Source organism: Sylvia atricapilla, chromosome 13 (assembly GCF_009819655.1).
Source record: "Sylvia atricapilla isolate bSylAtr1 chromosome 13, bSylAtr1.pri, whole genome shotgun sequence".
NCBI lineage: Eukaryota > Metazoa > Chordata > Aves > Passeriformes > Sylviidae > Sylvia > Sylvia atricapilla.
The window spans coordinates 16,578,077-16,602,963 of NC_089152.1; the positions used below are offsets into that span (position 1 = coordinate 16,578,077).

At 39.3% G+C, this 24,887-nt stretch overlaps 1 protein-coding gene across 1 annotated transcript in view; it reads left to right on the top strand.

Moving 5' to 3' along the window:
* Positions 1-24,887, top strand: part of TLN2 (talin 2) — a 138,971-nt gene that overhangs the window by 23,118 nt on the left and 90,966 nt on the right. Inside the window, exon 2 of the mRNA XM_066328590.1 lies at positions 18,962-19,044. The gene's annotated coding sequence lies outside the window, so the exon portion shown is untranslated. The remainder of the gene's footprint in view (positions 1-18,961; positions 19,045-24,887) is intronic.

Genomic DNA, 24,887 nt, shown 5'->3' on the forward strand with positions numbered 1-24,887 from the left:
GTAAAATAATAGAACTCAAAATTCTGAGGAGCCACCAATTATGCTGGGAGTGTAGTACCAAATCATGATACATCGTGTAGGGAGAAAAATCTGGGTTTATATTGTCAGTGCTTATATTATCAGTGCAACATGGTTCTTTTCCTGGAATTTGAGGTATATAGGAATTGGAAATGTGGCTAACAGAAGGAGACTTAGAACAGCTTCCAGTACTCAGGTGGTCATTGATATTTGAAATAGTTGAAAGGAATAATTCCCACACATCTATGACTTGTGGAGTCTTTTCATCAAGGGTCCTTTAAAGAAAGATCTTATTTAGATAAGAGATGGGAACAGAGTTAAAGTTGTTCTTTCTTGAGTTGAAGTGCTCAACATTATAGAAAAAAGCTTCTGCATGAAATTGTGTAAGATAAAGAACATACTAGTGGAATTTAATACTTGAGACTTCAAAGATTTTCAAAAAATGGGAGTGCCTCATGCATATTCTCCTTTAGCTTACAGAGCAAACTTTGCCATGTGTAAAAGAGCTCTGGAGCAGGGGCTGTTTTGCCCCCTTTGTCAGCAGCTTTGGTTGCTGTCCCAGAACTGGGTTCTCAGCCTTCTGCAAGGTCAGGGACGTGCTGCTTTCTGTGTCAGGCAGCAGCTCAAGAGGGCAAAAGCTGTGCAAACTTGCTCTGCAGCTTAGGATTTTTTCCATATTTCTGCAACTCTTCTTTGATGGGTGGGGACTTTTATAAACAGCTGCCATGATCAGATCCTTAAAAAGTCTTTGGAAACTTTTAGAAAACTCTAAACCTAGAACAGGCTCTGTGTCATAACTATATGGATATTGTTGGTCATCAAAAAGTGTTTCGCTGTCTGGGTAAAAAGCTAATATATAGTTTTATAAGGTTCTTGCAGGAGAGCTCTGTGTAAATTGAGGAATAGATTGATTTTTGTTACTTGGAATCTTAATATTATTTTGCAGTTGGGATTTCAAAATGGTATCACCTCAAAAATCCAGTAAGCAGTTTATTAAGGTATTGTGCAAAACAAAGAAAGCTTCCTGTTTATCAATTATGTGTGCAGGTGTTGTGTGATGAGTTTATTTGAATTATTTTGCTTTCACTAAATTATGTCTCTAATTTTGAAGTGGATTATAAATTACCAGACCGAATTTTAATTGCATATCTAGACCTTAGGGGCCAGCTCCAGAAGGTTCTTTCATCACTGGGATCTAGATTGGCATCATGTTTGTTTTTCCTCTGTAATACTCTTGCCAGAATATCTGAAACAAAATTCCTTCCACCCTACTTTTGCTTGGGATCTGAGGAGATCTATTCTAGGTGACAAGAACAGTAAATGAAGTGTTTGTTTACTAGGGGAAGTTAAATAGGTGACACAGTAATGATGTTGTGACTTGCTCAGAGTGTGAGACCAAAAAATCTCTGAAGAAATAGGCCACAAAGCCTCTTGAATTACAGCTTGAAGGGAAGTTAAGTGGTCACTACTGCAAACTGAGTTCCTCTGGAAAATATCCTTCAGTACAGAACACAGTGAAAAGCTTGTTGTAACTTCCTTGTGGCCACACATTTCCTTGCTCCATGTGCCATTTCTTCAGTGTTTCTATTGCATGGCTGCTAGCACACATCTCCATCCATGGACTGGGATAAAGGCATCTTAGAACTTCAGCAGAGTGGGTTAAATAGTGCATGGATTCCATGGGAAATGGCAGTACAGGCCAGGGCACTCTCTTGGGCATTGAGGTGTTTTTTCTTTGAAGTAAAAGTGCTTCAAATGACGCCACTGCTGTCTTCAAGTGGGTCAAATGATCTGAAGTTCATATGAGTGGTGTCAGCAGGGTAACATATTCTCATTTAGAAGGTGGTCAGGGAATTAAATAGAAAAAAAAAAATCCAAGGAGCATTAGTGCCATGGAAAACCAATATATACAATTTCTGACAAGTTAATTTTACATTGATGGTAGAATTAATGAATTGTAAATTAATTAAAATTAATTGATTGTAAACATTCTTTAATCAAATTTGACTGACTGTAGCACTTCTCCCAGTGTTTCTATGACTTGAGCTTTGATGATACACTTTGATTACTTTCAGAATAAGGAATGTGGTGATGTACAGTCTGTGAAGTTGAAACTGTAAAGGTCTGTTGATCTAAAGGTCCATCATTGGTGCTTGGCTGTCAGTGGTTGAGCTGAACGAGGAAAAGTAGGAAGGAATAAGTGGCTGCAGCTTTTCTTCCTTGTAGGAAGCACTGAGGGATCAGATTCAGTCTTCACCAGATAGAAAACTCAGTAGGATTTACATTCACTCAGTTTACATTCGGTGAGAGGCAGCCCCTTGGTTTTTAGCTGTTCACTTTGACTCTTTCAAACCATCTGGGGGTTTTACTAAGCCTCAGTCTTCCTCCAGAGGATGTGGTTAAAAGAAAGGTGTCTGCAAACTTGTCAGTACAGATTTGTCACTGTCAGGTTACATCTGAATCTTGATCTCATTATCGTGGGCTTCTGTTTAATTTAACTGCATCCTTCCATTTACACAGGGGAAAAAAACCAACCCAAATAATCCCTGTATTTTCATTGCAATTGTTGCTCTAATGTAAATTTTTTAACTGCTGAAGTTCATACTTGGATCATCTTTAAACAGGAATTTTGTTTGAGGTATGTTGAGTTAAATGCAAGGAGAGATGCTGGGGTGTCTCAGTCTTCATTTGATGCTTTAATTCTAATGCTGCAGCTGCCTCTGCAACCTCTTTTTCTACAAACCACTGCAACTGTTGTGGTCCTGGCTGTTGCCTTCAGTGTGCACTATTGCTTCCATGTTTAGCACACTTAACTTGTTCATCACCTGCATGCTTCAGCTTGCTCTTTTTTGCAGCCCGAATTTCCTGACTTGGCTTTTTGTCTGCTTGCTGCAGAAGGCTCCTAAGGGAACAGTGTCAGAAAGGTCAAGCTTCTTTAATATGACAACTCTGTCATTTTTTGTTACATTAACTAATTCTTTTCTTTCTTGTTTTCAAATATTGTAAATTATTTTACAGTATAATACAGTGAAATTTTTTTAGTTGTTACTTAGAGTTGGTGGTAATTAAGGGTGCCATGCATGTGGTTGAGGTCAGATATTGGTTAGCAATTAAACATAGGTAGGATCTGCTTAGTGCTGTTAACATTCATTCAGGTACCGACTGAGGGGCTGTATTTCTTCCCTCTGCATCCAAATGAAGTTGGTTCAGCTGCGAGTCTGAGCTCGGGTCAGCAAAGGGGTGAATTTCCCTAATTCTAAAGGACAGGGACTCCGATGGGGCAGCAAAAGCAGCAGTTCTGCAGGGATTGGTTTGCACAAGGCAATTGTTTGGGAGAGCCACAGGTGGTGGTTCCCAGGTGTTCAGCTTCTGTGGTTGTGTGTCTCGAGCTTCTTATCATGAAATGTGAATGCCACAGACAGTTTCTTCATAAGCACCACATGGAAAGAGGACTTGCTGCCAAACCCTTCCCTTTGTCTTCCCCTGCAGCCTGCTGTTTTCTACCCTCTGGTCTTCAGGTTGCAGAGTCATTACTGGTCCTTTGAAAGCTGTGTATTTGCTTTGGAAAGGGCACTCTTACTCCTCTCGGTATCCAGAGGATGGAGGCAGCTGAAGCAATCTGAAGCCATCAGGCACCTGTGCAAGGCTGTGAAAGATTTTCTAGCTTGGCTATACAAAAGAAATACTCTGTTCTTGTCCACTTCCTTTTGTGGTTTGTGTGGTTGGTTACCCTTTCAAGGGTAAAGGGCTTGGCAACCACAGGACTCAGCTTTTATCTGGGACTTACTGAGCGTGTGGTGGCCCTATTTTATGTCTCAGCCTGGTGGGGAAAGGGTCTGTCTGCTCCACTAATGGGGAAAGCAATTAATCTCTTCCCATCTTGAACTGAGGAATTAGTACAGGAACCTTTGAAGGCTAAAAAGTGTGACAAACAGGGTGTCCAAGTTCTCCCTTGTAATGCCTGATTTTATATCTCTAAAAGGCTTAACCCAGCTCACAGGAACTTTCCATCAGGACTTTCATGTTTACTCTTAACAGTTCTCTTGAACATATGCATTGCCTTTTAGATTTAAATAGTGTAATCTGAGATGAGAGCAGTATATCAGCACTAAATATATCCTTACAGCAGAGCCCAGAAGTCCAGCATTTGGAATCTAGATTTTGAAAATAAGAAGGACTTTGATATTTTTTTATAGCAGTACCATGTAAACAGTTATTTTTCATGTGGTAATGTAATTTAATTTTAATTTACTTGTCCACTCTCCTGAAGTACTGTAAGGGGTATAGGAGCTGGTGTGATGAAGTTAATGTGAAGCAAATCAGTTTAGGCTAAATGGTTGTCTTTAGTTTGTGGGGTCTGTGGATTTGCTTAAGTAACAAGGTGTCAGAGTATAAGTTATAAGTTGTCGTAATTGTTGTGTAATGCATAATCTATTCCATTTGATGGCAGAAATGGTTGAAATTGTACTGAAGCATCCATAGTGGAATATGTTAATTGAATTTTAATGGAGAAACACCTGGTTGGTGAAGATTTCAGTATAATTATTGCATGAAGTTTTACATGCTGATTAGGCATTTGAATTTTGTCTTGTCCTGAGAAATGTTGGATAGTGTAGAAATAATGACATAAAGCCTGAATGGCTGTGATTGAATTTCATTGCATTTCATACTGTGTAAGTGCTGAAATGAAAGACACTGGTGTTTGGCCTCTGTTCTTTGTTCAAGTTTTAACTATGAACTTTGTATAGTTGAACTGATGTTGCATTCCAGGGGTAAGAAAATGACTTCATGTAGCTGGATTTAGCTTGGTTTTTAAACCACAGCAGTTTTCATGTCGGATTCTCCTGACTGAGCACACGGTGAGCAGAGACAGAGCCAGAAAGGCTGGAAAGAGGCAGCTTTGCCAACTGCATTTTCCAGATGAAACCTGTGGGAGCACATCAGGAGCATAAATGACCTTCAGTGGTGGGACAGCGAGCTCTGCACTTGATTGGGTTTTTCTGCATTGCAGATGCTCTCAGATACGTTGGTTGCAAACTAATATTCCAAAAATGGACTTGGCTGTCAGGCCTTTTTCTGGACAGTTCTAATGAAGTTATGGATGTTTATGAGAAATTGTGGGCAGACATGAGAAATGATGTCAGCTCTGTGAGGCAGCAAACAGGAAGGAGGGAATAGGATGCCAGCTTCCTCTTACAACACGTGTAAGTTGGTTTTGATCTTCCCCTCAATAAATAAATAATTTTGAGTAAAGCTATTTGTAGTCAAGGTTGTTTATCAGGTAGGCTAGAAATGATGAACAGTTGAATGTTGCTGAGGACATTTTTAAACTTAGATTTCCCTGACCGAGGACAATTACAAGCAGTAACAGGTTTCAGATTTGGCAGTCTCCCCATATGGAGAGCCTGATGTAAATTGGTTGCCTCTTTTGCTTGCTGATTGTTCATATTATTTGAGAGGACTGTGTTTTTTCTTTGAGAATGCTAGGAAAGAATCAGTGAGTTTTGGTTCACTGACTGTAAGCTCCTCCACTTTTGTCTTTCCAGAAACCATGCATGTAACTAAGGTGGTGTTTCATGGCCCAGATTTCAGTGTTGGCCTGCCTTTTCATCATACTCACAATTGTATGTGAAACTCCAGGATTTGAATCTGTTTTACTTTCCCTTCCACTTGTCCAGGCTGTCATTTAGCATGCCCAAGGTGCTGTCTTGGATAGTAGTGCTAAAAAATGTACATATTCTCCTTTGTCTGGTGCATTTTGTAAACTCCTTTTGTTAGGCTCATCCTAGACTGCATCAAGGCAGACAGTGGAAAGCCTTGTATGAAACAAACCACGCCAGAGTCAGAAGTGATTAAACTGGCTTTAAACAGCATGGCTGTCCAATTACCTGAAATTATCTAAAAATGCTCTGACAAAGCATGCACAGTGTATTAAAAGGTACAAAAGGTATTCATCTTGGCTAGAGCATGCCAATGATTTTCCCCCCCCATCTCTAAATGAAAACATGACTTTACCAGAAACATTTGCAGTTAAGTAGCAAATGGAGCTAACAGTGCAGGGCTGTGTTGCACAGCTGGGGTGGAGTTCTGATGCCCATTTCTTGCACAGTGTAGATCAAGCTAAATCAGATGATTTACCAGTTAACTCTGAGCATGCACATGGTCTGCCACGCCTTGCATTGTGCATCCAGAATTCAGCTGCTAAGTAAAGAACACTGTACATACCAGTCCAGAATACCCAATTTTATCAGAAGGATTTTTGTAGGAAGGAATTAACTTTCACCACAGTTTGATTTAAGAAAAAGAAATGCCCCACCTTGACTTTGAACTAACAGCAAAGCAACCCTTGCAAACAGTTTTCCAACAGAGGACTCCTTAAGGCAGTCTTTATTCTAATCCAGCACTAGACATTCCCTAGAAATAGGTTTAAGAGCAATACCAGGTTGGCTGTTGTCTAGAAAAATAACTCAATTTGCCTGTTATCTTTAGCAGGTATCAAGTAACACAGTAACTAATTGTCTTGGAATCACTACTTCTGTTTTTAAAATTTTGTTTTGTTTGGGAATTTGCCTTCTTGTTGATGAACATTCTGACATTAGTGTCTACAAATCTTAGTTACAGAAAGGATAGAAAAACAACTATTCTGAGTATCGTTCAAATTTACAGCTTGTGTGGGAAGGCAAATTCCTTGGGAGACTGAAGCATGTAGTGCCCTGAACTTTTCTGGAACTGTCTCATTATTAGAAGTTTCTTTTGGTGTGAATATTTAATTAGGAGCAGGGACCTTTGAAAATTTAGATTTTGTAGTTCATAACCACAGAAACGTGGATTCTTTTCCTCTGGGCTAAATTCAAGTGCTGTTAGCTCATATCACCCCACTGCAGTGTGTTGGAATCAGGTCACAACTGGAATTTGACCATGTGGCTGAAACGTGCTTTGCTTGTTGACAATGTCTTCTCATTCTCAGCTCATATTGCTGTGCACAATGCCTTCTGTGAAATAAAGCCCTGGAATTACACTGGAAGTTTGTTCTGGACCGCTGGATTCAAGCAGGGCTTTTGCAGCCACAAAGGAAGATCTGGAAGTACCAGGTCACTTCAGTAAGTTTTTACTGGTGTAACTTTCAGCACTCCGCTGTGTTGTAGGGAGAATTGTGTGGTGGCACAGGAGTCCTCTTCTGAGGGCACTTGGCACTTCCTTGGCATCTCTGCTGTAATTGTCACTTTGAAAGGCTGACAGCTTACTCTGGTCCTCAGAGGGGTGACTGCATCCATGAAAATAGTGAAAATGGACCACATGACAAAACAACTGCTTGTTTTTTTGGACCAGTGGGAAAGCTGGGAGTGCTTCTAAATCCCTGTGGAGAATGAGAGATGCCTTGGAACGTGTCCTAAAACTTGGTTGTTTCAAAGGAGTGCCTGGTAGGGGGAATTGGAAAGCCATTATGGAGCAGTTGCTGCCGGAAATCAAAGTTAAAGGGGGAAAAAACTCCTTTGCGACTTGCAGCTGAAAACTTCAGAGAAATTTGGCTTCAAGTAGAGAGCACAGAGGTTTCTGGGAGAGTTATAAACCACCCCATGACCTTGAAGAAAGCTACTGTGTTTTTGTGAGGGTACATTTGGCTCCCTTGTGGTCAAACCCCCTCCCAAGTTGCCAAGGTCCTGGTTTTTTTTACACTGGTCCTCTTTGCAGCTACTTCCATCTCTGAAATTCTTAAGAATATCTTTCATTATCTTAGAAATGCAACCATTGGGCAGGTGAGCATGGCTAGGTGTCCCTTTCTTCCCTGAAGCCTGAGTTCTGTGAAGGTTTTTTGCAGCAATGACCTGTCAGTTCAACTGAAGCCCAGAAGTCAAGGCAGCAGGTTCTGTAGATACAGCTATTAATTTATGCTTTTTCTGTTTTCTCCATTTTGTTGTAAAATTAGATTTTAGTGTTTTGAAGTCTGCTCTGTGATAGTTGTGTAGCACCCTTATACACTCTTCCTTTGTACAGAGGCATTGCATCTCAACTCTTTAGTTTCATGTGTCAGTATCAGATGACTTTTTTGTCTTGCCGTTTTTTGAATGTTCTCTCTGCTGCCTGTGTTACAAACAGGTTAGGATTGTTAACGTTATACATACCCATATGTCTAGGGAAAATAATGAAAGAAAGAAATGGAAAACCTTCACTTCTGTTTTTTTCCCCATTTTTTTCCCCCCGCCTGCTTTCCCTGTGACTAGAATTTCAGAATCCTATTTTAATTGAAGTAATTCTTCAGGCATATGTGTCCTTTGGGCAGAAGGCACAGACTGTCCATCATAAGGGTTTTTTACTTCCCCAACCATCTGGTTGCTGTGAAAAAGTCTTTTCTGTCACCTGAGGTTTTTTAAGCCTTCATTTCTGGGTCCGTGTCCCTACAGACTTTTGCAGTCACAGGCTGATACTCTCCTCCTTCAGAGATTTCTGTGCAGTTGCAAAGATACAAGGAGGTAGAAAAAGCACCAGAATAGATGAGCCTTTCTCCAATGCACTGGCTGAGTTCTCTAGGCAGTTGTGGAGATTTCTTCAGATTTAAGATACTGATCTTTGCTCTTTTCCCTGAGAGGGAACCTCTCCCCTCCAGCGACTCAGAAATATTTCAGAAGAGTTGGATATTGTGGAATTGAGTATTTTACATTGCTAAAACTTTGCTCCTCTGCCTATTGTGTGTGTTTCTTGAAGCTATACTAATATCATGCAACATTTAGTCTTTGTTTGATCCTACAGTGGTGCTACCAAATACAAGACTTGATCTATCATCTTCCATGCCCTCAGACGGATGTGTCCGTGTCACTTTCTAACCCAGAAAATAATTTCCTCTGTAAATATTTACCAGTGGCCAGTTCAGGACTACATTCCAAGTGGCAAACCAGAAGTGTGGTTCTTCCCACATGCTGGTCCTCAAGCCAGTCCAAAAAGAGCATTTGGCTTGGACATCCTTGGCAGAATTGCTTCCAAAAGCTTGTTGTCCGTCTGCTCGTACAGCTAAGTGCAGTCCAAGGAGCCAGAAACACAGTTGTAGAAACCTGAGTGTAAATCATTCATGAGAGCAGCTGGAGTGGAAGTAAATCAACACAGCTCTGAGTTGGGCTGCTCTCAATTTTCAGGCAAGTTAGGAGCTTTGCTTCCAGAGTAGACTATCACTTAAAGCATAATGAGGAGCATTTAAAAGTTCCTATGATAAAACCCATTTAATATCCAAACCACAGATTTAGAAAACAGGGCAATAAAGATGCAAGTTGAATTCAGATATTGCCACTTGGCCTGTTGACCTGTTAAATGCTACCTGCCAAAGTACAGTTGCCTAATTTCACCAGTTTTCATGCACATGCTCACTTGCCCCGTTCATCCAAAATGGCTTACGTATAATGTCGTGCTAATCATTTACTTGATGTTGGTTCATTCATGCCTGTGATCTGTGACCAAAATGAGGGTTACTGAGCAGGTGTTTTAGTTGTTGCATTCAACAGTCACTTGCATTCTTGGTAGACTCATTTGTTTTAATTTTAAGATCTGTGCCTTTTCCCAGCAAAAGCTCTCTGGGCAGAAGTTTCAGACTTCTTTGCATCTCTGATTAGTGCCTGTTCTCTTGTTGCTGGGTTCAGTCTGTAGCTGAGCTGTTGCATTTCTGGACCTCCAGGTGTGAATGTTACACATGAGGTTCATTTCTCATTCACTGGAGTCTGCCTGGATTGGCTGTTGCTCTTCTCATGTGACATAATTCGTGTGTCTGTGACACTGAGGTCAGCTGTCACCTATGTGCTAACTTGATCCAATAAAACCATTAAATACAGAATTGGACACAGGGCATGGTTATCAAATTTTGCTTTTAGTGCAAATTCCGAATGTGGTGTTTTGGCTTTTTGGCAGAGAATGGGAAAAAGGTTGGGGTGTGTTGTATGCAGTAACTCAAGGTCTCAAAACTTTGCTACATGTTTCAAGTTCCTGCACTATAAGTGTTGGGTTGCATTCATCTTCCTTGTTAAATGACTTTTTCTGCCTAAATGTTGAATAGGGGTTTGTATGCTTGGAGAATTAATGCGTAGGAAACATGTCTTTTCTGAAGTGAGACTTTGGGATGAAAACCAGAGAGATTTTAGCAGAGCTGTTAAGACTACTCAGCTGAGTTATAACAGTAATTTCTACTTTCAAAATCTGGAAGCAATAAACACTTCAGATGTGCTTTTTGAATGCAGTGGAATCAGTCCCTTGGGCAGATGTTGTACGAAAAAACTTTTGGAATTAACTTTGGATATCAGCTGTATGTTATTGGGAAAATACTGAAATGCAATATAGCGACTGGAGCTAAGAATGCTGTGTTTTAACTCTTCCTTTCTCAAGCATTAGTTCTGTGCACGCTGATGTTACAGGATTTCAAGAAGACTAGATAGGAAAATTGCTTGATTTAGCTGGATTTTTGGGTTCAACTCCAGGACAATGAATGGTAAATCAATGAAAATATATCTTTCTGGGACCTCTAGTATTCAAAGTTAGAAGTCAGTTCATTCTTCCATACAAAGAGTTTGATGTGTTGCTGACGTGCTGACAATGCAGAGTAGTTCTGATTTAATTTATTTTGCATTTGGTGGTTTTGGTTGAGGGGTTTTTTTGGGTTTTTTTAGCCATGAAATCATGCAGGTAAAGGGATTGTCTCCATCTGCAGCTGCAGTGTTGCAGTTGTCTTAAAAGCTGAAACCAGCTCTGAGTGACTGGGATTGTTGAGTACTTGAAGTTTTTTGCAGTATTTAGGTGGCTTAGTTGACATGAAGGCAAACAATGGTTTCTCTTTAGCAAATGGCCTCGGGGTGACCTGATTTAAGTTTCTTCACAGGAAGATTATGGGAGTCTGGACTGGTGTGTGGAGGAAGCTTACAAGAGGCAGCTTCAAGGTGAACCATGGTGGGGCAGGAGGTTTGAAATGGAAGCAGCTCCAGTATGGGGGTGGTTGGAAAGGATATGAGTTAGGGATTTGACCATCTGTGTGCACAACTGGGGGTCTGGCTTGGTTCAAGACCGTATCAGTGCACAAGCGTGATGGAGATTTGCTTGCTTCTTACCCTATTGAATAAATATAAAATATTTATATAGAACCCCCTTGATCTAAGACCACCACGTATCTGGAAGTAGGGGAAGCAACTTGAAAAGGATTCCTTTGTGTTCTCCAGCCCAACTCAGGTGCTGTCTCATTCCAGAAACGTGTGCTTGAAAAGCTCAGTCTGTCAAGAGAAGGCATCTCTTCTCTATTTACTGGGAGGGGGGAGTGAGGAGGAGATTGAGTTTCTCATGTTTTCAATTTGAATTGAGTATTAACAGTATGAAATTCTTAGGTATGTGTTTTCCAGCATTGCATCTCCTTCTTCCCCCACTTAAATAGCCCTTCCTGACAGTGTTCTCCCCTAGGACACAGTAAGTGCTGTTCATCCTGTCTGTGAACACTGCAAAGCATCATTTTTGTTCTTTAGGGGACTTGAAGGGAAGTAATTAAAATGACAGGAAGTGCTTGGGACTGAAAGATTTATGGCTGTGGAAAGATCTTATGAAATTGAAAGCATATTTGAATCAGAAAGAATTGATTTGGCAGCTGCATAGTTAAAGAAGTGCTGTTTCTTTCTGAAATGTTAACTTAATGTCCTCTAAGGCAAATCAGGCAGAAAGGGAACTGCTTTATGCATTTCTGGTGTAGTGAACAGCAGTAATGTGTACAGTCTGTAAACATACTAAATTCTCAGTTGCTGAGGAACACTAATAAGTAGTAGTGATTAAAGCTGTCTTTTAAATTCCCCTTTCCCCAGTCACATCAAAAGACATGTACCTCCTTCAAGAAGTAAATGCAGGAGGCAGACACTCAGCTTCTTCATGCGTTTGATGTGTCTTCACTCACTTCCATAAATGGCTGATCTTTGGAGAGGGGAGTGTATTGAAAGTAGTTTAGGAATCATGGTTAGTGTTGAAATTTTGTACAGGAGGCTTGATACCAAGTCGTGGTACTGGGGGAGAACATGAGCTTCAAACACACAAGAAAATCAACAAGTTGTGCCTTGGCCTTTACTTCCTCCAGAAACAGTTAATTGGATGTTCACCACGTTTTCTAGTGTTCTGAAGTTGAATCTTTTCCCAAGTGCTGATGAGGTTTTCAATTTGAGATGTATCTATGCAATAGACTTCCTCCTGTTGGAGACTTCTCACCATGACTGTGTTGAAAATGCAGTGTGCTGATGTGATGGAGTGTGGAGAACACCTGGCTGAGGCTGTGTGTGCTTGCCTGTCTAAAGTAACTACATATATGTCCATCCAGGTATGTATACAGAGTTGGCCAGAATCACTTCCCCCAACACCTCAGGGTAGTTGCATTTTGTTTGGTAACCAGGTTTCATTCTCAGGAGGTCTAGGACTGGTGCTGTTGGTTTCTTCGGAGATTCTCTGTAATGCAGGTGCCTGCTCCATCCACGGTTTGTTGGTATCTTAACAGAATAAAGAATTTAAATTTGTTTTGTATCATTCCGCTTTGAGTTCAAAACAGTTTCTCACTCCATACATCGTAAATTCATATGCTAACATAAACTTTGAATATTTGGTATTTTTGTGATTCGGCATGTTTCCTTGTGGGATAGTTACTGAGTTGCCTAAATTAAGTGTTAAACAACTTGGTGTGAAGATAAGAGAAATTTTACAAACCATTGCTCTTTAAAAGGAAGCTCTTCAGTCTCCTGAACTAATGAGGACAGCATAAAAATGGAAATCCCAGTTTTGTGTCTGTTGAAGTGGGTTTCCAACACTTTGAACTCTCTGAACTATTACTATACTAACCCTTTGGATGCAAACATAAGAGCAGCCCAGCTTTCGCGGAGTATGTTTGGAAAGTTGGCAGACTTCCTATTAGCCATGGCAAAGAAGTAAATTGTATCTTTTGTGTGCTACAGTGTGAGTGGGCCATGGTTCTGTTGTGAGCAGATTCAGCTGGCAAACTCAAACTGCAGACAGCTTGAGCCTTACACCATTGGAAAGGCAGGTGCCCTGTCTTGGTAACACACTCTGAAGAAATTGTACCAACAGCAACAACCTGCTGCTGTTTTCTTGTGGGGTTGGTTTCTCTTCTTCTCTCTCTCTCACCTGCCCACTGAAAAATTACTTTTGCTATTTTATTACCTCTTCAACTCATGCCCCAACCCTGGACGTGAAATCTCAATTTCTAACAGCTGTATCACCAATGACTTTATTTGCAGGTATTTAGGCAGAAGTGGATGATGAATTGTATGTCATCATTGAAGGTGGAAGTGTTCACATTACAGACTATCTCACTGAGAACACAGCCTGTTAGATCCTGGATTGATGTGCCTTTTGGGATAAGTAGTTTGAAGGGAAGTGTGAACCCACTGTAGAATATTGAGAAGAAAGGTTTGAGGCCTGAGTGATTCATGACTTAAAAACAAAAGTGCAAATTCCCATCTTCTTGTTTCTATGGTAGCTGTTTATGACAGCTGAATTCACACTTTTTCATAAAGGTCATGCAAAATGTACTATTTTTTTATTTATATTGCCATAGGAGGGCAGAAACTCAACAGATGCCATCTTTGCCTTAGACTGCTGAATTACTGATTCTGTAATGTTTAGTACCATAAATGGATGAGAAATTTGATTAATTTTGACTTGAGTGCAACTATATATTTGGATATGCAGAGTGTACAGCACCACAGCATGGGAAGAAAACAGTCCCTGTGCTGAGGAATTTCTGATATGTGGAGTTGTGTTCGCTGCTCAGGTGTTGGTACCCAGCAAAGCACTGCAACTGTTCTAAGGCAAGCTGCACTTGCTGTTCTTGGGAAAGCGTGTTTACATTTGTGCAGACTGCTATGAAATAAAGGATAACATTAATATAGATTCCAAATTGTAAAAAGGCAGGAACTACAGTTAGTGTGAATGGTACTTTGGTGAGGAAAGTGCCATGTGCTCATTTTTGAGGACCTGGCGTTTTGCATTTTTACCTATCATTTTAAATCACTCTACATTGTATTGCACAGTTGTAAATTATGTATTTAGCTCTGCTTTTAGAAGACTGTATTGTAAGCTCAGCCCTGCAGCCAGAGATTGTAGAATAAATGCAGAACGGTTGATGCTGGCTGTAGTGAACTCCTCACACATACTGCAAGTCTGGCATGTGTAATAGTGGTTGATAGCTGTCACTGTGTGGCCACCTCTGCAGTGCTGTTGGGAGGGTGAGGGTCACTCATGTGGTGACAGCACAGGAGGTGGGTTTGACGTGTGGCACCTCCCAGTGAGTGGCTCTGAGGAGGGCTGCCGTCAAGTCAAACTCGCTGCCTCTGTCACAGGGAGCCTTTGGCATTTGGTGCCAACAAGACAACTCTTCTGTCCTGGGCAAACAGTTTTAAAGAGCTTACCCAGGGCGACTGAATGGGAATATTTGCTGTCATTTTTTCTGTTGAAGTAGCCGTAATAAAAATCATAGTAATGAAAGAATTGAAAGTTACCATTTAAATTTGACCATAATAGGAGTACAACTTACTTTAAACAAGATTGTCTTTCTCCTAGACAAAAAAATTGGAACTTTTTTTTTTTTTAATTAGATGGGAAGCTGGAGTTCAGAATAAACTTTGAATAATAACTGCTCCTTTATGAAAAATTATTGATTGCACTTGAAAAGCCCTGAACAGAAGGCAAGTAATATTTGCCTGACAAAAAATTCTTCATGAAAACAGATGAACATTAATCACAGAAAGTTGAGTCAGCAGCATAATGTAAGAGATGAAATTTACATAATTTTGAAAATTAGTCAGCGTATAGTTGACTTTAAATGATCCGAACAGATATTTTTTTTCCCTGCTATATGCAGGTATGAAGCCTTGAGAAGAAAATAATGCCATACTTTGCTCTTGTGTTGCAGAATTTACTTGTTCTACCTTGTCAGACTTCCTTAAAACTGTTATCCCAGATGTGCAGGTTGTTGTAAGGATTGATAGCTGAAAATCAGTAGTTAAGATCTGATAAGAGTGAAGCAATAATAGGTTCTGAGGGGCTGAAAGCTGAGTTTTGGCAGACCAGTGCAGGGATGAGTTAGCACCATCTGTGAGGTTCCCAAAAAGTCTGGCTTGAACCATCACTTAAAAAAATCACAGTTTTTAAGGAATAAAATTTTATTCCAGGTAGGGAAGAATTGCATTTGAGAATATAGTTTCATAAGGGGGGGGGACAGTCAAATTTTCTAAATGCTGAAAACCTTCTAGTAGGTGAATTGTGATCGTTTATGAAGTAGTCTTGAGGCAAGTAACAGAGACAGGTAAGAAGAAACAAGGATTTAAAAAAGTCACATGCTACAGAGCATCTGAATTAGCCTGAAACAGCCATTCACCACCTTTATTATGTGCAGGGAACATAGTTTGGAACTTGATCACAGAGCTAAGAGCTAAGCTTCCCAGTGTTCCAGATGTCCTAAACTAAACTTCCCAATGTCCCAAAGTAACCATTTCCCTGTCTGTAGCTTTAAAATATTAAGCTATTAGCAGATTCATTTAGCAGAGGTGACACAGTAAAGGAATGGTGAATGTCAACAGGATTAAAACATATTCTGTGTAATGGACCATAGGTTTAGATTTGGTTATGGTGGGAAAAAAACCCAAACCCACACAATCAAAGAAGCACAAAAAAACCCAACCAAACAAAAAACAAACAAACAAACAAAAAACCCCCAAAAAAACCAGCCCACAAACAGAGCATAGGAAAAACACACATCGTAAACCCAAAGGAAGTACATGGGCAGGATGTCTTCTACATTCAGAAAATGCAGTATGAGATGCTGCTGGAATTTATGTTTAATATCAGTGAGCCTGGTAGCCAAATGCTACTGAATTCAACTGTTACCACCAAGAGTTTATGAAATACCTAGGAAGTATCTATAAAGGCAAAACTGTAATTTATTACTAATTCACAGTGTAGGAATCTGCAGCAGAGTTAAGAAAGAACGTTCTGCTTCAGTGCTTTTCTTTATGCCATTTTCTTCTTCTGTAAATAACATCACTAGCATTTGAACCAAAAGCATTTCAGAAAGGAGCTGTAGCTAAGGAAAAAGAAGGGGAGGAGGTAGTCAGATATTCAGAAAGCCCTGAGCAAACGTCTGGAATTAGGTGCTTCATGCACTCATTGCTCCCACCCTCCAATAGATGGAAAACAAATCCTGGGTTCAGGGCAGCTGCTTTGCTGACTGGGCTTCGGGGCAGCTGAGTTCCATCTCTGACTACATTCCAGGAAGTGAGGACAATAGAATGAAAAAACAGTGATTAATAGGTTTTTTTAGGGTCTCTTTATCTCCCTGTTGATAAGTAAAAAAATATACGGCTGCTTCAGCAGTAATTAACCCATTTGAAATATGAATGTTGTTTCCACAGTCACATTTGTTCCAGCTAGTCTTAAGAGATATCGTAGTACAAGCAACTTTTGTTTTCCTCAGACTCCACAACATATATTCATATTTCTACTCTGAAGTGTTCTGATGACTTAAAATCTACTATTTAAAATTAAGTTGTCATTTTGAAACATGGGATTCTATTCATTGAATTACTCTGGTAGTATGTGCAAATGAATTGTGTTGTTTCATCCCTTGATGTAAAATGTTAAGAAAGCAGTGGCCTTACCTCCTTCCTTCCTAGTCTCATTACACTTAAGTAAGTAGATAGACCCTCCTGATAAACTACAGAGGAATAAATATCTACTTACCCATGTTCAGTGTACAGATTGAATAAAACAAATTATTGGGAGTGTTTTTGCATTTGCTTGATTTTTTTTTTTTTTTTTTTTTTTTTTAGCAATGATTCTGTTTTGGAACTGCATTTGGAAATTACTTGAAATTTGTAGTTTCACACCTCTTTAAATCATCGTGGTGGTAGCAGCATATATTGAATTGGAACATTTCTCTGGGGACCTTTGTGCAGTGCAACTAGAAAGAAGCAGTATTGGGAAGGTTACTTCATTCTCTGCTACATCTGTTTTTGTTCTTTCCTAGATGTGGAATGTTCCACAGGCATTCAGTTTTTGATACAAGCCCAGAAAGTGGCAGCCTCCTCTGATGGTGGTTCTGAGCAGAGGTGGAGATGCTTCCAGCTGGTGCTTTGTGCTTCCAGAACAGGGGGACTTGAGAGGGCTGCTGGAGCCTTTGTTAAGAAAGGACTGAGAAGACAGGTAGCAGTTGCAAGTGACTGAGCTACTTCACAACTGCACTGGATACAAATTTTAGAACTTGAAATATATGCAAGTATGGAGAAGGAGGTAGTGATGTCCAGGAAGGGGGTGGCTGGTGAGTTTATGGGCTGTACTGAACAGCAATTTGGCATGTTACTGCAATACATATGTTACCTTGCAGGTCAATCCTTTGTGCACTGATACAACCACCTAAGGGAATGCATCAGATACACGAATATTCTGTGTGCTGGACTTGCATTTACCCTGACCTTGTGTTTTAGTGGCAACCCATGAGCTGCAGGCTGCTGGCATACCTTTAATTGTATGTAATTGTACATTATTTGAGCATTGCTAGTGACTTGGCAGGCATTGAAAAGTTGGGTGAGTGTGATCAGAGATCTAGATTTCAAAGTGGCAAACTACTGCATGGCCTATTTTAATGCAGGTGATCAGTTGGGTGCTGAAATAATTGTCTTAAGTATATTGCCTTTACTTTGGCCTGCATTAAATCTGTTAATCTGTAGTTAATAGGTGTGTTGGCATAGAGCTGATGTTGCTTAAAAGTCCACTGAAAGCAAAAAATCACTTTTCTAACCAACCAAGACAAGAAAAGCCTTCAGTGATGAATTTGTTTTATCAGAAATGTTTTTGCCAGCTTTGGTTGGTTAAAATTTGCAAGAATTCTTTTGTTGCTATGGGCTTTTCTCAGCTAAAAGGCATTCTCTGCTGTGTGGCTGTATGAAAGCATGATTTTAGTCTTTAACATCCTGGCCTTTCTAAATTGATGCATAAAGTGGTTTCATATTTGGATAGCTGCTGTGGATCAGAACTTCATTTGAATTTTTGGGTTGTCCAGGAGATAGAAAAATGGGATGAAAGTCTTCCATGACTCAACACATGGAACACAAACCTTTGCTAGCAGCAAGACCTAGGCCTGGATCATGCTGTGGCTGGAGGTGTTTGGAGATGCTGGGAGAGAAGCTGGTTTTTATTTCAGAGCACTGTGGGGTTCAGAATTGCTAAATGGCTCGTGTGTAAACTGATTTGCCCGTCCTCGTGATTATTAAACCACTGTGATGTATTAGCTTTTGTTTAGAGTAAAAACTGACAAATGATCCTGAGAAACCTGGGGAAGGGAAAAAAAAGAAAACAAAATCTAATAAACCAAGCCTGAAAATACCCAAACAAGAAAACCCACCTTCTCAAAACAGCCAAAGCCTTGAAACAGAGTTTGTAATCTTTTAAAAACAAAACAAAACTCCATTTTTACCTTTTCTTTTGTGATTGTATTTTCAGAAGGGAAATTGCCCAAAGAGGCCTGAGCTGTGGTGCTTTAGACTGTTATTCACTCAGGACAATAAACTTTGGAAAAGCACAGTTAATGCAAAATAAATGGTTTTGACAGGTCAGTGTGATAGTTTATGTTATCACTCGGACTTTTGCTACAAATGCTTTCATAATTGACTAGGCAGTTTCAAAGTGTTTACCTGTAAAAACCCATGAATTCATTTATTATGAGCTCTTATGTGTGAGTAATTTAGAAGTCTGGAAGGAAACTTATTTTCTTGAGCACAAAGACATTTTGGCAATGCAAATTCTGACTGCTGAAGGGAAAAGGAAACTTACAACTTCCTGAGTTGTTTTCTTTCCAGTGTGTTGACAGAGAAGGTACTTGAAAAACAGAAATTATTGAACTGGGAATAAGAAAGTAACTTGTTTGTATTTTTTGTTACAGACTTGGTTGCTGGAAGCCTCCCATGTGATCAAACAGTACTTTCAGACAAAGCTATTTTCTATTAAATGAAGTTTAATTTTGAGGTAAGGTCCTGTTTAATTTTCTTTGTTATGCATGTAATGACATAAAACCTACAGTAATTTCAAATCTTGTAGGTATTAGTATAAAATTTTCTTTAGAGAGTAAGTGAAATATATACTTCAGTGGCTGTTTATGAAGAGAGAAATTGAGCTGAAAAATAAAAGCGAGGTATGAATGTTGAAGTGCCAAGTAAATGTTGTAATTAACAGCTTGGAGATTAACCTATGACAGACTTTGACTGTTTTGAAACAGTTGCCAGGGAGACCAGAGAATATGATCATGTAATAAGTGATTTCTCTAAGCCTTAGGAAAAAGGGCCATGCCTTTCATTGGTATGAAACAAACAGCTGAGGAGATGACTGAAGTCTTTCATCTGAACACGTGTAAGAGGTGGCAAAAAGAGCAAGGAAAAAATCATTACTAGATGAACTTCACAGATCCATTACCATTTCTGTACTGTAATCCTCCCAGAGGAGAACATCACTAAGTGGGAAAATTGGCTTTGGGCAAAATGTTGATAAATCTCACCCCATGTTCTTAATCTGTTGCAGTTACTTTGACCTTGTCCACATTACTGTTCTAAATGTGTCTCTGGCTTTGACTGCTCATCTGGAAATGGTGCTTGAAATACTGAAAGGTCACTAATGGAATTTTGTCCTGCAATTCTCCCTGTTTGAAAAATGTCTTCAGTGAACTTTCAAAGCAGCCTATAATTAAAGCAACATGTCAGTTTGTGTCAAATATATCTGAGGACAGGGTTAAATGAAGGTGTTTATGTACATCTTGAAATAGGCTTTGCTAAGAACAATAACAAAAGATATGAATTCAGCTTCAACCATTTTAGGTCTGCCAAGCTGATGTTGAGCTTATTGGTGGGATGTGCTCTTTTTGAGCACATTTGGTGTAGGAGGAGGTGTGACTGCAGATTAGCACAGTTGGCAGTGTACTAGACTAACTATAACCTAATGGACATATAATGTTTGCACACATTGTTACACCCTGATGGAAGTTCAGCCGTGTTTCATGATTTCTTTGTTCCTCTGTCTCTGCTGTAGGAGCAATGAATGTTTTGGGGTTCAGTCCAGGTCTCTTCTAGGTTTTTCTCGAATTTAACCCTGTTCATAAATTTTTATAAGGCTTATGCCAGCTTCTGATTTCTGTCCTTCCTTATCCAGTAGTCATGAGCATACCTTGAGGGTATGGAGTACTCCTAAGCTGGAGCTCAGTCTCTGTGTTGTCCTGTTCTGTGGCTGTGACAGAGATATTGATTTGATGGGTGCTAGCACACTCTTCTTGCTCAGCTTTTCTGTTTTCATTAGTGTTGGTGATTCTGAGCTTTCTGCAGTCTATAGCTATAGGTCTTTTTCCTTCCCTCAGCTACTCATTTTTAATTTTTTCCTCTTTATCCTCTGTATTAGTTGTTCAAAGCTCTTTTGACTAGCCATTACTTGTTTGCTTCTTTTCTTGGAAGAAGTGTTCTTTTTCAATAAAAACCAATTTAGTAATAAAAAAGCAGAGTCAGACATCTCTGCAAAAACCTGAGGTTCAAAAAAAAAAGTGTTTAGAGCTGGCACTCAGCCTTTGAGATGGTGTGAAATGGTTAAATTTGGAGACACTTTGTTGTTCCTTCCCTCTCTGTTCAGGTGCTGGCATCAGAAAATAAATGGAGCATGCACTAAGGTGCAACCTTGCTGCAGTATTAGTGTTCTAAAACTTGTAAACTGTGACTGGTAATGCATGTGTGGTAAATCTCAAGTAGGGGATGGAGATTGGAAGAGCAAGAAAAGGCCTTTTTTAGTAGCTATTTAAACCCATTGGAAGGAGATTGCATGATCTGCTGTTTTTCTCTTTGGCATGGCACAATCTGAGTTGTAGACTGTGTGAACTGTTCCCTGGAGTTTTCCAGCATTGCCAGGACGTGATGACAGTTCATGTGACCACCTTTCTAATGAGGGATGTATGTTGGATTACAATTGCTGTCTTCACTGACATGCAGGTTTTATTATTTTTATTGTTGCTCTGTAAACCCTTTTATATCTCCATGACATGAAATTTGATAAAGAATGGTAATTTATAAAGAAACTGTGTTAATCTCCTGTTGATACCAAATTTTGATAGCTTGTGAGAAAAAATTGTCTGGATAGTACTACAGTAGATGGGATAGAGCCCTGAGTGTTTTAAGGGGTAGAAACATAACTGAATTAATTATAATTTAGGTTTAAGTAGTTCTTGGCTTTGTTTTGAATTCTCCTATAGGTATTATTTGGCAGGAAGTGTGCTGAAGTAGTGAAGTTACATGATGCTGATGGAGGAAAAAACCCCAACCTGTTGAGATGTTTGAATTTATTTGGGCTGTTCCTCTTATTTCTTTTGTGTATTTAGGTTTTTTAAACTGGTTTAATCTGGTTGCTGTAGGTGAATAGGACAGTAATAGTTCAAGTTCCAAAAAACACTTCACATTCACAGTGTTCTTACCTACCTTAGGCACTGTCTTGGCTTCTGACACGGTGATCCAGCTCAGCTGCCTGTGGAGTAGTTCAGTGCCTATAACCATGTAAAGCAAAGGTTGAAGAAATGCCATTAAGTGAATTGTTCTGTTGGACTTGATTCCTCATCTGACCCTGGACAATCTGCCTTTTCATGGAACTCCCAACAAGCAATATTGAAAGATTCAGAGAGGAATTGTGTATTATAGTTAATGTGGTTCACTTGATGGCTTTTCAAGATTGTTACTGCAAGTGTCTCTTTGGCCAGTCATTTCCAGTGACTTGTCATGTACCTTTTCTGCTAAAGAACTCTATTCTATGATTGCTGTCTGAGGCCTTTTCAATAGCATTTTGTGCAGAAAAAAAGGTGAATTGGATTGAATCACTAGGATCACTGATCTTGTCCTGGTTTTGCAAGGAAAAATTCATTTTCAGTTTCAACAGTGGTAACACTCTGCATAAATGACACCAAAAATGTATCTTTAAGTCTGAAAAATACCTGTAGGAAGCACTCAGAGTTTTGGTGTTTTTTTTTTTTTTTCATTTTGACTCCAGGCCCATACCCACGTGTTCTGTGGTTCATATTAGGATTCCAACAGGGAATCATTTTTGCTTGCAACAAATTCTGTCAAAAGCACTGCTGCCAGTTTGGTTGTTAGGTTGATGTTGACTCTTCCAGATTTAACCTCTGGGCTTTTTTTGTCTTAGCCTAGTTTGGGCTTAGTGTCAGCTGGGTAATTCTACTCACATTTCTTTGTTCTGTGCTTCATTCTGTTTTGAAGAGAGATGTCCGTGATGGCAGCAGAGTTCTGTTTGCACAAGTTTACACAGCTGGAAATGACTGGTCAAAATGTCTGTTGTTGACAAAACTGCAGTAATACTTGATGTTAGTCACAGTAAGAGATGCCTAAGCAAAGAAATGACTATAAAATATTATCTGAGACTCAAATACTTTAAGTATTAGAAACTTCAGTAATCCTTTTAGAGTTGATTGTACTATAAGGCTTCTTGATATGCTTTCTGATTCTTAATTATGTCTGATGAATACTGTCTGATTCTTAATTATTATTTTCTTTAATCCTGTATTAGAATGTAGTAGCTTCTTAAATGACCATGTTTTTTACCTCAGAGTAAATTCTAAGATTTTAACTTACCATTTCTTCAGTTCTTACTGACTTTTCACAGTGGTTTATCATCAGAATATGTTTTCCTTTACCTTTTGACCAGTATTTTATTATTGTAACTGTAGTATGTTTTCTGACCTGTATAAACAGCATGTAGTGCAGGGGTTTAATGAGAAAACCAGAATCATCAATATCTAATGCTGTTTTATATTTATACATAGTGGATTATGGAAGTCAGCTTTAGGCTGCATGCTGAGCACATGGGATGGTGGGGGTTTGTACTGTTATGACAAGTTCTGGATTTATATTCTGGTGGGAAAGACAGTATTCTCTGTTCCCTTAGCGGCCTTTTTATTTGATTTGTTTGTTTAAATCACTGTCCTGGGACAAAAAACACTATGTAAATGAGTATTTTCTTTGTCAGTGATTTTGCTAGAATTTGTTTTCCTGGCCAACTCAGATCCTGAAGTTTTACTTATTTATTTTATTTATCATAAATAAAAATGGTAGCTCAAGGTACCATTTAGATTTGTCTTGACCTATGTGATTTTCAAGTGCACTTCATTTTTTCTGTAGATGGCTGTTTTAACACAGAAAGGATTTCAGTGCATTCTGTCTGCTTGAACAGAGAGAAGTGGGTTAGTTTGCCTGAAGAGTACCTGTAGCTGTGACTGGGACCCACTTTGCCATGCTTTCCCTGCTATAAGTGACACTCAGTCTCTAAGCTGTCAGCCTGAATTTTCACTAAATGAGTGAGCTCTTTACCAAGCCTCCTGCTTTTCAAATGGGCCTGCAAGAAAGAGCAGTTTTCCAAGTCAGAAATCCCTGTGCCTTCACCTTCAATTTGTGAAGATTCCAGGTGAACAGATGAGGCTTATTGTGGAGCTCATGGTTTGGTTGCCAGCTGTGTGAATCCCTCCATGTTCTTCTGGGCTTACTTAAATAAGTGGAATGCTGACTTGCTAGGTTACTATTGCGTTCATTCAAATAACATGTAATAAATGTTTTATTTTTTTCTGCTTCACTTTCTATTTAAGTGATCTGTTTTACATAATTGTATTAATTGATTTATGGGACAAATGGATCAAAACCTACTGAGAGCAATTTCGTTGTCTGTTAAATCCACTATTTCAGATGGAATCAATGAGAGCAGAGAACGATTCCATATTAACCCCATCACAGGAGGGGCAAAAAATTACTAATTTCCTTCTGTGTAGCAAAGCTGTTGCTGAAGACTTCTCAACCCCATCTAATTCTGGATGGTGATGCTGATCAAAATTATCAATGTGGATTTACTGCAGTCATTTCAGTAGCTAAGTGGAATTCATGTTATTCAAGAGTTCAGCTTCTGTAACAAATAAGGAAGATTGGTTATAAAAGCCTGTAAGAAACTCGAGCAGCCTATTATTATTCCCTAAGGTAGATAATCAATTTGTATGAGGTAACTGTTGACTGCAATTCTTTTCAAAGAAAATGATAAAAAAATTCCCAGGCAGCATCAGATAATGTTGAGGAGGATGGGTGGAAGGAAAGCAAAAGAAGAATCCATTTATGATTTACCATGACAGTTTATCTGGGACTGTTTCTCTGCCAAAACATATCACTTAAAAAAAGGAGTAAAATAGAAAATGCAGAGTAAGAGTTAGACCACAGCAGGTGAACCCAAGAGGTCAAATCCTGGCAGTGTCATTAGATGACTCAAGTGAAAACTCCAAGTGGTTTGTTACATCCAACTTTGTGGTGCTTCCCAAGATTGGCAGGTGGAGCTCAGAAGTTTGAGTGATGGCTTCAATTAATTCAGTGGTGGGGGAAAAAAGCATTGACTTGAGTGTGCTCAGAGGTTATGGGCCTAGACATAAAAGCTTTAAAATTGTCCTTGAAAACATTACAGTAGTTGATAATAGTGTAAATGTACAGAACTGTACTCGCCTGGATTTAACAGCCCACTTCTTAGTTCAAACTATAACTATTCTTAGTGTGATTTAGAATCTCTGTGAAATGTTTCAAGTCGTCACATCTGCTGCTTTGGAAAATCAGTTTTCTATCAGCCAAACCTTTCCACAGAATAGGAACTATTTTCAGTCATTGTTTATTTTTCTTATCCTATAATTTACCTAGGTACTAGAGATCAGAAAATGAATTCAAAGCTGTATAAACATATAAGAATATATTGCACTGTAAGCAAGTTAAAGTGCTTGAGATGACCTAGATTAACCTTACAGGATTTGAGTGTAA